We start from the raw sequence: 14,046 nt of genomic DNA, 5'->3' as shown, positions 1-14,046 counted from the left end.
ATACAGCAAAGGCTATGAGCCTTAGCTACATCCCAGCAATAGTACTGAAGACATGTGCTCCACAACAGACCCAAGGCCCCAGCCAAGATGTTCCAATACAGTTACAATACTGGCATCAATCTGACAAAGTGGAAAACTGCCCAGGTATGACCTGTCCACAAAAAGCAGGACAAATCTAATGCAGCCAATTGCTGCCCCATCAGTCTAGTCAATCATCAGTAAAGTAATGGAAGGTGTCACTGACAGTGCTATCAAGCAGCACTTACTCACCAATTACTTGCTCATTGACATATAGATTGTGTTCTGCCAGGGCCACTTGGCTCCTAACCTCATTAAAGCCTTGGTCCAAAATAGGGCATTGGAAAATAGGAGCAGGAGTAGGTCATTTGATCCTTCGAGCCTGCTCCATCATTCAACTAGATTATGGCTGATCTTCTAATACAATGCCATTTTCCCACACTTTCTCCATTCCCATGGCACCTTTAATATCTAGAAATCTATCAGTCTCAGTCTTGCTCATTCTCTTAGTCTATCTAAATCCTCTGGAAGCCTTTTTCATCCTCCTCACAACTCACATTTCCACTAAGTTTTGTGTCTTCAGTAAACTTGGAAATATTACATTTGGTCCCCACATCCAAATTCATTCATATTGATTGTCAATAGCTGGAGTCCAAGCACTGATCCTTGCAATACCCCACTAGTCACACCTGCTGACCTGAAAATAACTCATTTATTCCTATTATTTTCTGCCTATAACCAATCCTCAATCCATGCCAGTATATTGGCCTCACTCTTACGTGCTCTAATTTTTCTTACTAACCTCTTGTGTGGGACCTTTATCTAAAGCCTTCTGAAAATGCCTTCTGGATTCCTTCATCTATTCTGCCAATAACATCCTCTTAAAAACTCCAACAGGTTTATCAAACATGATCTCCCTTTCATAAATCGAAGTTGATTCTGCCCAATCCTACCATTATTTTCTAAGTGAAGTCCATCATGATTTACTGTATTACCCTTGCTACATGCACCTCTAATTTCCTGATTTATATCATGCCCTACATTACCACTACTATTTCATGGCTTATAACAACTCCTATCAATGTTTGCTGCCTCTTGCTGTTTCTTAGCTCCACCCAAACTGAATCTACATCTTGACCTTCCAAACTAAGATCCTTTCTCACTAATGCACTGATCTCGTCCTTTATTAACAACTCTACCCCACCTCCTTTTTGTTTATCCTTCCTAAATTTTGAATAACCTTGAACATTCAGTTCCCAGCTTTGGTCACCTTGCAGCCATGTGTCTGTAATGGCAATTAAATCATATCTGTTTACTTCTATTTGTGCCATTAATCCATCTACTTTGTTGCAAATGTTGCCTGCATTCAGATAGAGAGCCTTTAATTCTGCCTTTTTATTATTTTCGCAATCTCTAGCCTTATCTGCTGGCATACTCTTTAAGTTTGTACACTTTGTTCCTTCCCACCACAATCTAATTGCCATTTCCCTTGTTGTTCCCTTGCCTCTCCCTTAATCATATCTTCCCTCACATGATCCCTCACCCCCTCCAGTTTGTTGAAAGCCCTGTCTACCACCCTAGTTGTATGACTCGCCAGAATACCAGGTCCAGCATGGCTCAGGTACGGCTCCTGATGCCAGTGCCCTAGTAATCAAAACCCATTTCTCTCACACCAAACTTTGGACCACACATTTAGCTCTCTAATCTTATTTACCCTAAACTAATTTGCTTGTGGCTCAGGTAATAATCTAGAGATTATTACTTTTGAGGTTCTGCTTTTTAATTTAGACCCAAGCTGCTCGCTCTCTAAGCAGAACATTTTTCCTAGTCCTATCCCTGTCATTGGTACCTACGTCGTCCACGATAACCGGATTCTCCCCTTCCCACTGCAAGTTTCTCGGCCTGAGTAGATGTCCCGTACCCTGTCACCAGCCAAGCAACACAGCCTTCTGGTCTCTCGCTCTTCACCACAGAGAAGTGTCTATCCCCTGACCAACTATCCCCTACTAGCACTACATTCCTATTAACTCTCTCCACTTGAATGGCTTCCTGTACATAGTGCTATGGTCAGTTTGTTCATTCCCCCGCAGCTCCCACTTTCATCTGAACAGGCTGCAAGAACCTCAAACCTGAATTTGACTGAGTGTGGCAACAAGAAGCCCAAATAAAATTGAAGCCAATGAGAATCTGGGGGAGAGTTCTCTGCTAGGTTGTGACATTTTTAGCAAAGAAGGTGCTTGTGGGTGTTGTATGTCAATCATCTCAGCCCCAAGACATTGCAGCAGGAGTTCCTCAGGTCACTCTCCAAGGTCCAACCAGCTTCAGCTGCTTCAATAATCTTCCCTCCAACATAAGGTTGGAAGTGGGGATCTTCATTGATGTTGCACAGTATTCAATTCCATTTGCAATTCCTCAAATAATGAAGCAACCTGTGTCTGCATGCAGCAAAATGTAAACATCCTACTATCTCATTGAAATTCAAACTGTCCCAATTTACCTAAATGCAAATTTTCCTCACCCTTTACATTCTAAGACTTCAGCCATGTTTACATAGAGTCATAAAGGTCTACAGCACAGAAAAACGACCCGTCAAGTCTGCACCAGTCAAACAAGTACCGAACTATTCTAATCCCATTTTCCAGCACTAGGCCCATAGCCTTGTATGCCATGGCATCACAAGTGCACATCCAAATACTTCTTAAATGTTATGAGGGTTTCTGCCTCTACCACCCTTTCAACAACATTCAAGCTTGGACCAAAAAGTGGCAAGCAGCATGCAGGCCACCCAAATGCCAGGCAATGACCAGTTCCAACAAGAGAGCATCCAAGAGCCTCCCCCTAACATTGAACAACATCACTTTCAGTGAATCCACCCCACCACCATCAACATACTGGGAGCCACTATTGACCAGAAGCTTAACTGCACCAGCCACATAACTACTGTGAATGTAAGAGCAGGTCAGAGGCTGGGAACTCTGCAACGACTAACTCCTGACTCCCCAAAGCCTGTCCACCATCTACAAATCAGAAGCGTGATGGAATACTCCTCATTTGCCTAGACCAGTACAACTTCAACAACATTCACCAAGGCTCCCTAGGCAGCACCTTCCAAACCCATGGCCACTACCATCTAGAAGGACAAGGGCAGAAGATACATGGGAACATCACCACCTGGAAGTTCCCCTCAAAGCCACTCACCATCCTGACTTGGAAATATATCGCTGATCCTTCACTGTCACCGGGTCAAAATCTTGGAACTATCTCTCTAAAAGCACTGTGGGTGCACCTACACCACTGGCACTGCAGTGGTTCAAGGCTGCAGCTCACCACCACCTTCTCAAGGGCAGTTAGGGATGGGCAATAAATGCTGGCCTAGCCAGCATGCCCACATCCCATAAATGAATTTTAAAAAACTCAAGAAGCTCAAAACCATCCAGGAAAAAGCACTCTGCTCGATCGGCACACCTTAAATATCCGCTTCCTCTGCCAGCAGTGCATGATGGCAAAGTGTGTACCACATACAAGATGCATTGCAGCATCTCACCAAGTCTTCTTCAGCAGCATTTTCCAAACCAGTGACTTCTAACATCTGAGTCAAGTGCAATAGATGCATGGGAACACCACCACCTGCAAGTTCTCCAAGCCGCACACCATCTTGACTTGGAGATATATTGCAAATTAAAAAGTAATTCCTTTCCTAACAGCACTGTGGATGCAACTACAGTACATGGACTTGCAGTTATTCAAGAAGGTGGCTCACCATACCTTCCTCAAAGGCAATTAAGGATGGGCAATAATTGCTGGCTTTGCCGGTGACGCTGACATCCCAGGAATGAAGAGAAAAATAAATACATCTTTATGTATTGTCAGTCATATTGTAGTTTACATTTTTCATCTGCAGGCTTATTGATTTTCTCAAACACAACAGTCTCTTCAGTAGTTGCTTCATTTGCGAAGCCATAGTGATGGCAATGGTTTCTCACTGCACGCTCAGTCATCTCATTCCATTATAAGAATTAATCTAATTTCTAACGTAATAGATTTGAGGTCCACTGATCATTTGAAATATTACTCGATGTAACAATCTGAAATTGTACAGCCAGTGTGACTCTCAACTTGTCGTCAACAAATCCAAGTTGCCTGACTAACTGTCTTGCATTTTCCTCAAAGAATCATCATTGGCGGGATTCTTTGCTCTCATTTGAGTAAACCACTTCATCAATGTTTCTCCCAGTCACCAGAAAAACTAATTGTTCTTCATTGATTTTCCTGAACTTTACCATCAATTTTGCATCCTATCTTTTTCAGCCACAATGAAATCCTGTTTGAAGATGTGCCATACCTCTGAATAAATACATTTTCCCTTAGTGTATGAACCTCCTCAAAACAGCTAATATTGCTCTAATTTGCACAACTTTTCCTTTCGTCAATTTTCTCTTGTTCCTATTTCTCACAGCAATTTTGGAACACATTTAATCAGATTGTGTATTGTAAGTCACGTGCATTTAACAGCCTTTTAGCCTCTAATGATAACGTTGCAGTGGTATCCATGAAAAAAATAGCATGACTCAATGTGGCATGCCTTGAACACAGACTTCGGACCTGGCATGGCTGATGTAGGTATCCATAAAGTAAGGAATGGGTAAATAGCACAGCCAAATAAGGCTCAGCTTTTTTTTTTAAGCAATAAGTTAATTCACAACAACTTGACACCACGAGCCAAATAACAGGCCCAAAAGATCTGATACATTGAAATTTTCAATATATCAAGTCTGATTTATACAGACATTACTGTATATATAAACAAATGAAGCTCCCCATTACTCAGGGCAAATGCAACACCTTGTTCCTTATTGTATGAACCATACAGACCAAGGACAGTCCTAATTCAATCTATGTCTAAGTTTCTAGCAGAGCAGTTAAAATACCACAAATATTTCCTAGTCTGGGGAATCAAACTATCATCCTTGTTTTCTGCTTCTGATCACTATCAGATGCCTTTGCTTGAAGCTCCCTGTGTTCCCCTATTGGCAAGGACAGGATCATGCTTCCCACAGGAAAATAGCTTTAAACACCTACTTCCTGAACTTGCATAAGGAGAATTGCCCAAGGTGTTTGGGCACTGCTGATTTCCACGGAATTATTTACTGTTAAGACTATTTACTGCAGAGACTAAAAGCTTTTAAAAAAATTTGAACTTCCAGTTAATAGCTGAGTGACACAACAAGATTTCACATTTTGAATCTTTTACTGCAACACATAACTCAACACACTGAAACTAAACACTATCTTTGTAGGCAACTTATACTTTAAACCACAGAGAGGAATACCCAACTTCATATTCTTAGTCCAACTGGGAAAACATGCTTTATATGTATACTTTACACTGACTTTTACGTAGACATTCAGTTTTCCCAGAATCAATGCAACGTGATCTTAACTCCAATGGTTTATTCTTGTTCCTTTCTTTTCTCAAACTGGTAACTTGCATTCTTAGAACTGTCTTTCACAGTAAGGTTTTCTTTTCTGGAGACTCTCCCTCTCACCCAAGCTAGGCGACTTTTCCAGCCTGATTTTAACTCCCCATGAATTTGGTCTTTTTAATCTGAGCACGAGCTTCCACCCACGTTCTTGCATGGTGAACCATAGCTACTTTTTTGGCCTCCAGCTGCTCCTTCTTTCCCAGATCCAGACAGACTGAAAACACTGACATTCATTGATGCTCTAGAAAAGCCTATAACCTACCTTTACAATAGCTTCCTCTGCCCTTCCCCATGGCAATGTGAATCACATGGGTCTGTAGATGTATGTAGGTAGAAAGGCTAATTAACTATCCTTGAGAGTCCAACTCTCTTTCACCTTGGAACGAAATAGACAGTTGAAAGCAACCAGTCATTTTCAGCACTGTTTACAACCAGTCATTCTCAACACTTTTCTAGGATGTTGGGGACTCTCAGTCTCCACTGCTATTATACAGGCTGCTGCCATTGTCTTCAAGCACCTTCTTCCCAGTAAAACAATCTAAGCCTTCCTTTGATCTCTAACAACCAAACTACCTAGGCAGACTTCAGAATAGGTCACATGACCCCCTTCATTTTACATTAAATTTCCAAAAACAATCTGATAAACCTCATAATTGTAACAATATCAGTAAAAGCACAAAGCTACTAATCTTTGTAAGCTTAGACTGATAAGGTGAAAATTCCCTCCATTCGCAACTGATACATAGTATCAGTAAATTGAGTTGTGGGCATTCCAAACTCAGGTTTTAATTGACATTAATCTACAAAACTATGCAAAATTTTGTACAGAATTTCTTGATGTGAGGCTACGAGACAAATCGTAAACTGAAATGGGAAATGTCACATGGGTTCAGTTACGAATGTTCCTATCTGTTCATGGTTCAACTAAGTTGCTAGGACAGCAAACAAAGAACTTCGATCTGCATCAGGCATGTGCTATTCACAGCTTCAGTGCCGTAATGCTGACACAGGTTGCCAAAATTGGAAATATTCCATTCCTGTGCACTGACTTCTTTCACCTTGGTTGAGGGCAAACATTCAGAGACATTCTGTAAATAAATGGGCACAACGAAAATAGATGAAATAGCACAAGAATTATGGGGAAAAATAAACATGAATAGTTGAATGAAAACTGATCTGAAACAGGCGGAGAGAATTTCAAACAGGCGTAACATTTAAGTCACTTAAATTTTGAAGATAGAGCTAAAAATGTACTGCATAATGGAGCAAGATTAAATGATCACTGCTGTGAATTTCAGTTGTAAAATAGTTTGCTTTTGACAATTATTGTGTTGCTGAAATTACACTATAATCTAGAAAACTTTCCAAAATGTTGATTTATTCAACAGCAATTCTCACAAACCCATCATTAGGCAGCTCCATTTACTTATTTTAACAACAGTACATGTGCCATAATTAGTGAACGGGATTCTCAATTTTCCCTTTCACCCCCCAAACTAATTACCTACAATTTGAAACTAGATCAGAAATGAAAAAAAGTCTTATCAGCCTGTCCTACACATCATCTCAATCCAAGAGGCTGAACGTGATCCAAAACCAAAGAGTTATATTCGAGCAGCAATGAACCTCATAATTTTCCATGCCTTCCAGCAGCCTGTTCATTTTCAGTCTCCTTCAGGAACATTCAATATCATATGAAAACTGAAATTTTAAGTGCGTCATGTTTGGGATCAGAGGCTGATACAGCTAGTTGCTTTGGGGAGCCCATGTTTGAGACATTGGTCTATGCAACCTGGTCAAAAACCTGACCTTTGGAAAAATAGAGTACGGTACAGAAGACAAATTGGAGAGGGTGAAACAAATACCATGAAGCAATTAGCCCCTCCCAAAAAAATTGCAATTCTAAAAATGCCTTGGGAAAAAAATCATACTTTATAGCCCCCGTACCTTATGCATCCCACAGAGTCAACCATTGTTGTGTGAACAGTACACTCAGCTACCCACTGCAGTTTGTACTTAATTTCAGTCATAAAATTACATAAAACATTATAGGACAATCACCCTATGTCAGTGACAAATGAAATGAAGGGCCTACTCGACAAGAAAAGTTTGCATTTTTACAGTGTCTTTAACACAGTAAACACATCCTAAGACAGCTGCACTGCTGCAGAAAATTTGAGACCAAGTCATGTAGACAGATATTAGGACAGCTGGCCAAAAGCTTGGTCAAAGAGGGAGATTTTGCTGGCCTCTCCATTATTATGGCCATTCAGCACATAATTGTCTGATTGTCTGTTAGAATAACCTTAATGCTTTGTGGAGTATTTCTAAGTAGTCCAGCTCCAACCCACACACCGACTGTTCAAATTCAGAGGGTGACATCAGGAATGGAAATGTGGGACTGGATTAAATGCAGGCCGAGGGCCATAACGCAGGCTCACAAGAGTCACTGTAGGTTTGTGGATTGACAGTGATGCCTCAGCAGTGGTTTTGGGGAAATATAAGTGAAAAGGAGAAGCCAATTCTAACTGCTACATCTAATTCTTGTTCTTTGATATAATATGATACAATGCTATTGTTAACATGTCTTTTTCAGATACATATTGTGTTCTTTTGCCTTTTACCTTTTTAAAAGGGATAAAATGAAAAATAAAAGTAACATAAGAAACAATTTAATCAAAGCCCTGGTAACACCAATAACTCACTAATCCTGAAAAAGTGATGTGAGAACATTGATGCATAATTGTAAACACTACTTTGTAAAGTGATTTATATAAACAGTATCACAAAGTTCTCCAGAAATACTTACTGACTGTAGTAGAATCTTGGGATTCCACTGACTGCAAGTGATTGTTTATGCAACCATTATTTCCAATATAAAGCAACAAACAGTACATGGCAGAGAATGCTATTAAGCTGTTCACACTGTGTTTTCTATACATATATGCTGCAAACTCTTCAAATCAAAGAACAGTACCACAGGGATAAGTACTGTTAATGTAAAGTACTTACCTTCTTACACATCCCAGAGCATTTCACTTTTAACATACTTCTAAGAATGGATAATAATTGGTAGTCAAAGGATATCTCCATAAAACCCAACTGACTAATGCTTCACTGAAGTGAAACAGACCAGTGCCAGTAATGTCAGGTAGGATATCCACCTGGAGTATGTTCACTAGTCATAGATTAGTCTGTTTACAGCACTGCATGGTGACTAGTGAATGTACTCCACGAGGATCCTCCTGTCAGCAAAGTGTACCCTGTGCATTGAAATGTCAGTCAGCAGAGCTCTACAGAGAAGCCCTTAGACTATGGATCATTCAGTGGCACGGCTTTTTATAATGTTCTGAGACTCAGAAGAGTGCAAGTGTCTCTCTCTCTCTACGGTATTGTTTTCCTTTAAAGGAGCAGTGTGCTTTAATTTGGGCCCGAGAAAAAAATAGCGGCTTGAAAGCTTCTACTAATTGCGCCACAATTGTGCGACTTAAAGAATTCTGATCAAAGCATTACAAAAGGAGTAAATGTTTGAGAGGTTAATAGGTAGCTACTAAAAAGGCCTGTGTTAAAAGCGTGGACCGGTGCAGTGACAGGAGGGCGCAGCGTTTGTCTATCACGCACAATTAAAGTGCTCTAGCAGCAGCGGAACGAGCTGAGAGGCAGGGCAATGTTTGAGCTGCTTTACCCGCGGCCTCGCTGCCCACTGATATGGATACATTCAGGAATACAAAGTGTCTAGTCTGAGCTTGCGCGACTGCATCTCCAGTCACGTGGGAGGCAACAAGACGCAAACACTTTACATGACTCGAACCAAAAAGAGAAACGTCTCCGGATGAGAGAAGCTGCGACTTACTGCACGCAGTCCTCCAGGGAACTTGGAGCCTCGGCAGCGTCCTGCAGACAAAGTGAGAAGTTTCCACTGAGAGCCGCCCTGGCCACGCCCACCCCTCTGAGTTCCTGATTAATATAGCTTCCCTCTCAGGTGTGCACACAAACAGTCAGAGCAAAATCTTTCAACCAAACCAACAGAAACTATTAACTCAGCTCAGGCACTGTCGAGAGAGAAACACTGTTAACCTCTCAGGTCATGAACTTCCGTCAGAAGCAAATAAGCTGTTGCGTTTGCGCAGATTAATCCCCCCATTAACTTTTGCTTGCACTTTTTTGCTTCAACGTGTTACCCATTTGCCCTTGTTTCCTGAAAGGCTGTGGGGCTTTTATTATAATTAAAATCTCAATGTTGGTATCTGTAATGATAAAGTGTTTTGAATGTCATGCCGACCATATTTACTTTGAGTTCTCACCAAAATATGGTCGGCATGAAATGGACAATGGCAATATGAATACAACATTGGCTAAGGGACAGAGTGCAGAGACTGGTGGTGTAAGGTTGTTTTTCAGACTTGGAGGTAGATATACAGTGGTGCTTCCCAGGGACTCTGAATTAGAACAACTGCTCTTTTTAAAGTATATTAATGACTTGGACTTGGGAATACAGAATGTAATTTCAAAGTTTTCAGATGATATGAAACTCAGAAATATAGTAAACTGTGAGGAGGATAGCAACAGATTTCAGGAAGACATAGGCCAGTGAAATGAGTGCCAGGCAATGACCAGCTCCAACCAGCAAGTGACTAATCACCTCCTCTTGACATTCACCATCACTGACTCCCCCATTAACATCTTGGGAGATCACTATTGACCAGAAACTTAGCTGGACTAGCCACAAAAATCCTGTGGCTAGCAGGGCAGGCCAGAGGCTGAGTATTATGCTGTGAGTGACTCACCACCTGACTCCCCAAACCATTATCTACAAAGCACAAGTCAGGAATGTGATGGAACACCCTCTACTTGCCTGGATGAGTGCAGCTTCAAAAACTATCAAGAAGTTTTATACAATTGAAGAGAAAACAGCCCACTTCATCAGCATCCTACCTTAAATGTTAATTTGATCCACCACACCGCTGCTGCAGGTCGTTCCATCTGCAAGATGCACGGCAACACCTCACCAAGGTTTTTTCAAAAGTACCTTACAAACCTGTGGCCTCTACCACCTAGAAGGACAAGGGGCAGCAAATGCATTGGAACACCACTACCTACAAGTTTCCCTCCAAGCCTCTCTCACCGTCCCTACTTGGAAATTTATCACTGTTCTGTCATTGTTCCTGGGTCAGCATCCTGGAACTCCCCTCCTACCAACACTTTGGGAGTACCTTCAACACTAAGATTGCAGCATTTCAAGAATGTAACCATGACCTCTTTAAGGACAATTAATGATGGACAATAAATGCTGGCTTTATCAGTGACACCCATGAATGATATCCCATGAAGAGTAAAAAAAGAAACTTACTACAGAGAAGTATGAAATGAGGCATCTTGTAGGAAGAATGAGGAGAGACAATATGAACTATTGGTACAATTTTAAAGAGTTACTGAGGGATATTACACAAATCTTTGAGGATGGTAGGACAAGCTAAGAAGGCAAGTATAAAAACATTTGGGATTCTTGGCTTCATTGATAGAGGAATGAGTACAAAATTAAGGAGTTTATGGTAAAATTTTATAGAACATTAATCAGGCCTCAGCTGGAGTATTGTGCTCAATTCTGTGCAACCCACTTTAGGAACGATCCCAAGAACTTGGAGGGAATGTGAAATGATTTCCTAGAATGGTACTAAAGATGAGGGAGAAGCTTGGGTTGTTCTCCTTAGACCAGGAAAGGGTAAGAGGAAATTTGATAAAGCCGTCCAAAGTCATGAAGGACTTTAATAAATAGGAGAAACTGTTTCCAGTGGCAAAAGGACCAAAAGTGACAAAAGGAAGGCAAATAACAACTTGTGATGTGTAATGCACTGCCTGAAAGAGTGATGGAAGTAAATTCAATCGTGACATTCAAAAGATAACCGGAAAAATATTTGGAGGGAAAAAAAATATAGGGCTGTTGGGAAAGAGCAGCGGGGGGACTAATTAAATTGTTCTGTCAAAGAACTGGCATAGGTACAAGGGCCAAATAGTCTCCTTCTGTGCTGTAGCATTCTATAATTCTAAGTCAACATTGCAGAACAACCAAGTTCTACTAACTACTTACAACAGCATAAAAAATAAAGCTAAGTTGGGTAGCATATGATCCCAATAGGTTGAACTTTAGTCATGTTTCCTATTTGAACTTGCAGCCCTACGTACCAGAGAACTCAAGTTTCGCATCTGCAAGCCTGACCCCAAGCTTCCAGTTGCCTGTCATTTTATTTCTCCAACTTGCTCCCTAGCAGACATCTCTGTCTTTGGCCTCCTGCAGTGTTCCACGAAGCTCAACACCAGCTTAAAGAACAGCACCACATCTTTTGACTGGGCACTTAACAGCCTTCAAGATTCAACATTGAGATCAGCTATTTTAGATCATAACTGCTGACCCCATTTTGTTTCTCTTTTTTTTGGTAGTTGGGTTTTTTCTTTCTTATTTCTCTTTTATTTCCTTTGCTTTCAGATAGTAGCTATTTGGGATCTTGCCATTCACATCTCTTATCTCTCCTGTTTCTTTACTTATCCTATTGCCATTCTCTTTGGTCTTGTGCTGTGAAACCTTTTTGTCATTTAATCTCTCCTGCCCTCTACCTTATCAATCACAGATGTTTTCTCTAGTTCTTTTCCCCACCTTCCCTTCTTTTTACCTGCTCAAAACCTATTACATTTCTAACTTTTCCGAGTTCTGATGAAAGACCACAGATGTGAACTGTTCACTTTTTCGGTCTCCACAGCTGCTGCCAGACCTGCTGGGTATTTTCTGCTTTTATTTCATGTTTCACCCTTAGATTGCTATTATTCAAACATGAACTTCTGGAAGCTCTTGCCTGCTTTGTATAGTAAAATTGTAAATGCATTGTGTATAAGCAGGTTTTTCCATTTTATTATACAAAGTGCAGATAGGAAATTCCTCTTGTTTTGCAGAAATCAAACCCAGCCTACCACTCTATTGTTTACACTTCCTAAGAGTGACAATATGCTATTAGCTGGGGCCTCAGTTCCTCTTCATACTTAAAGTCCTTCAGTATCAGAAAGCATTGCTGTGAAAGGTTAAATTTACTATGTTTTCTATGTAATTCTAGCCAAAGTGCTTTTCCTACACACACCATAAAGTAAGCTAAAATCCAAAAGATGGTCATGGTTGAACAATTAAGAATTAATTTTCATCTGGCAAATGTGGTCAAACTGACTCCTGTCATTGGGAATGAAACCTTAAGGGCATTGGTGTGAAGCAGATGTCCTACATTTTACCATTTTTGGGAGGGTGTCAAATGACATTTGTGGCATTTACAATAAATCTATTCATGTAATGCATTTGTAGAATCAAGGAGCTGACCATCAAATTCTTTGATGGCTTTGGAACAAGCAACTTCCATTCAGATGCTTAGATGCTTGTTATTGAGTAAAAAAACAGCAATCACTTTTGGCCACCCTGCTCTCCACCCCACCCCATACCATTAGAAAGGTCAGTCGCAAATCGACCAACTTTAAAAAAAGCTGCCCCGCAGTGATGTTACCCTGTAGGCAGCCTTAACAAGCTCAGCTCGGGACTTGCACCCCTCCGTAGAAGGAAGTTCCGCCCACAATCTAATTGGTTGGCAGCTCTTGCAGTCACAGCAGTGCCAGAACTCAGAAGTGGTTGCAGCAGGGACTGCAAGGATCAGGTTTTGGAGGCTGGGAGAAAGCATGGGGGAGGGTGTACCCTCTTGGGGGTGCACAGAGCATACCTGTGGACATACCTCCCCTTCCTGCTTTTTCACTCATCCACCTTCCACTACCAACTGCATCATGGTATGGGCAATGTATTATTTGAGTCAATTAGCTTGCTAACAAACTCAATTGCTCTTTAATTAGTTGTTTAAAAATGGCAGGCAGGCTGCTGATTTCAGTGCCTGCTCAAATTCTGTAATATGAGAAACCATTATGTTGATTTTGTGCATGCCGAGGACAGCAGACATCCCGATTTCCCCACATAAAGTTCATCTCCTAGTATCAGATCTCATTCCCAGCACAGACAACAACATTACTAAGATTGGGAGGTTTGGTCCTGTTGAACAAGCTAAACACAGGGGCAACATTAATGGTGCTGCCATGGACCTCATTGCACCTGGGCAGGTGAGGAGAAAAATCAGCCAATGATCTTGGCCCCCATTCATTGAACAACCCTTGCTGAAATATATGTTCTCTGTGTGTGGACTGTTGAATGAAAATAGTGGTTCAGCTGTGTGCTACCATGACAAAATAGCTTCTGAAACAGTCAATCTAGGCTCACACATGAGGAATGTTGCTTAGACAAGGTACCAGATGGTTACTGCTGCACATCAAATTATGTCCTTTCAAGGGTCACTGCTGTCAGGAGAGGGTAAAATTATTGGGACTTTGTAATGTTTTTGACAAGAAAAGACCATAACTCCCATCTAGCTTACCTTTCGAAGCTATCCATCAATTTTTTTTACAGTGATTCTAGAACTAGAAATGCTATATACACTTTCCTAATAGAAATTTATACGGTCCTTTTTAAAAC

At 41.0% G+C, this 14,046-nt stretch overlaps 1 protein-coding gene across 2 annotated transcripts in view; it reads right to left on the bottom strand.

Annotated features, from left to right (window-relative positions):
• Positions 1 to 9,618, bottom strand: part of mgmt (O-6-methylguanine-DNA methyltransferase) — a 476,635-nt gene extending 467,017 nt beyond the window's left edge. The window contains exon 1 of one of the 2 annotated variants that reach the window (XM_041209841.1): positions 9,355 to 9,618. The gene's annotated coding sequence lies outside the window, so the exon portion shown is untranslated. The remainder of the gene's footprint in view (positions 1 to 9,354) is intronic. The other variant, XM_041209840.1, reaches the window with a different exon arrangement.
• Between the last annotated feature and the right edge of the window lie 4,428 nt (positions 9,619 to 14,046).

The sequence above is a fragment of the Carcharodon carcharias genome, chromosome 17 (assembly GCF_017639515.1).
Source record: "Carcharodon carcharias isolate sCarCar2 chromosome 17, sCarCar2.pri, whole genome shotgun sequence".
NCBI classification, from domain to species: Eukaryota; Metazoa; Chordata; class Chondrichthyes; order Lamniformes; family Lamnidae; genus Carcharodon; species Carcharodon carcharias.
Note: the sequence above shows the minus strand (reverse complement) of the source record. Positions and strands in the feature narration are given on the sequence as shown.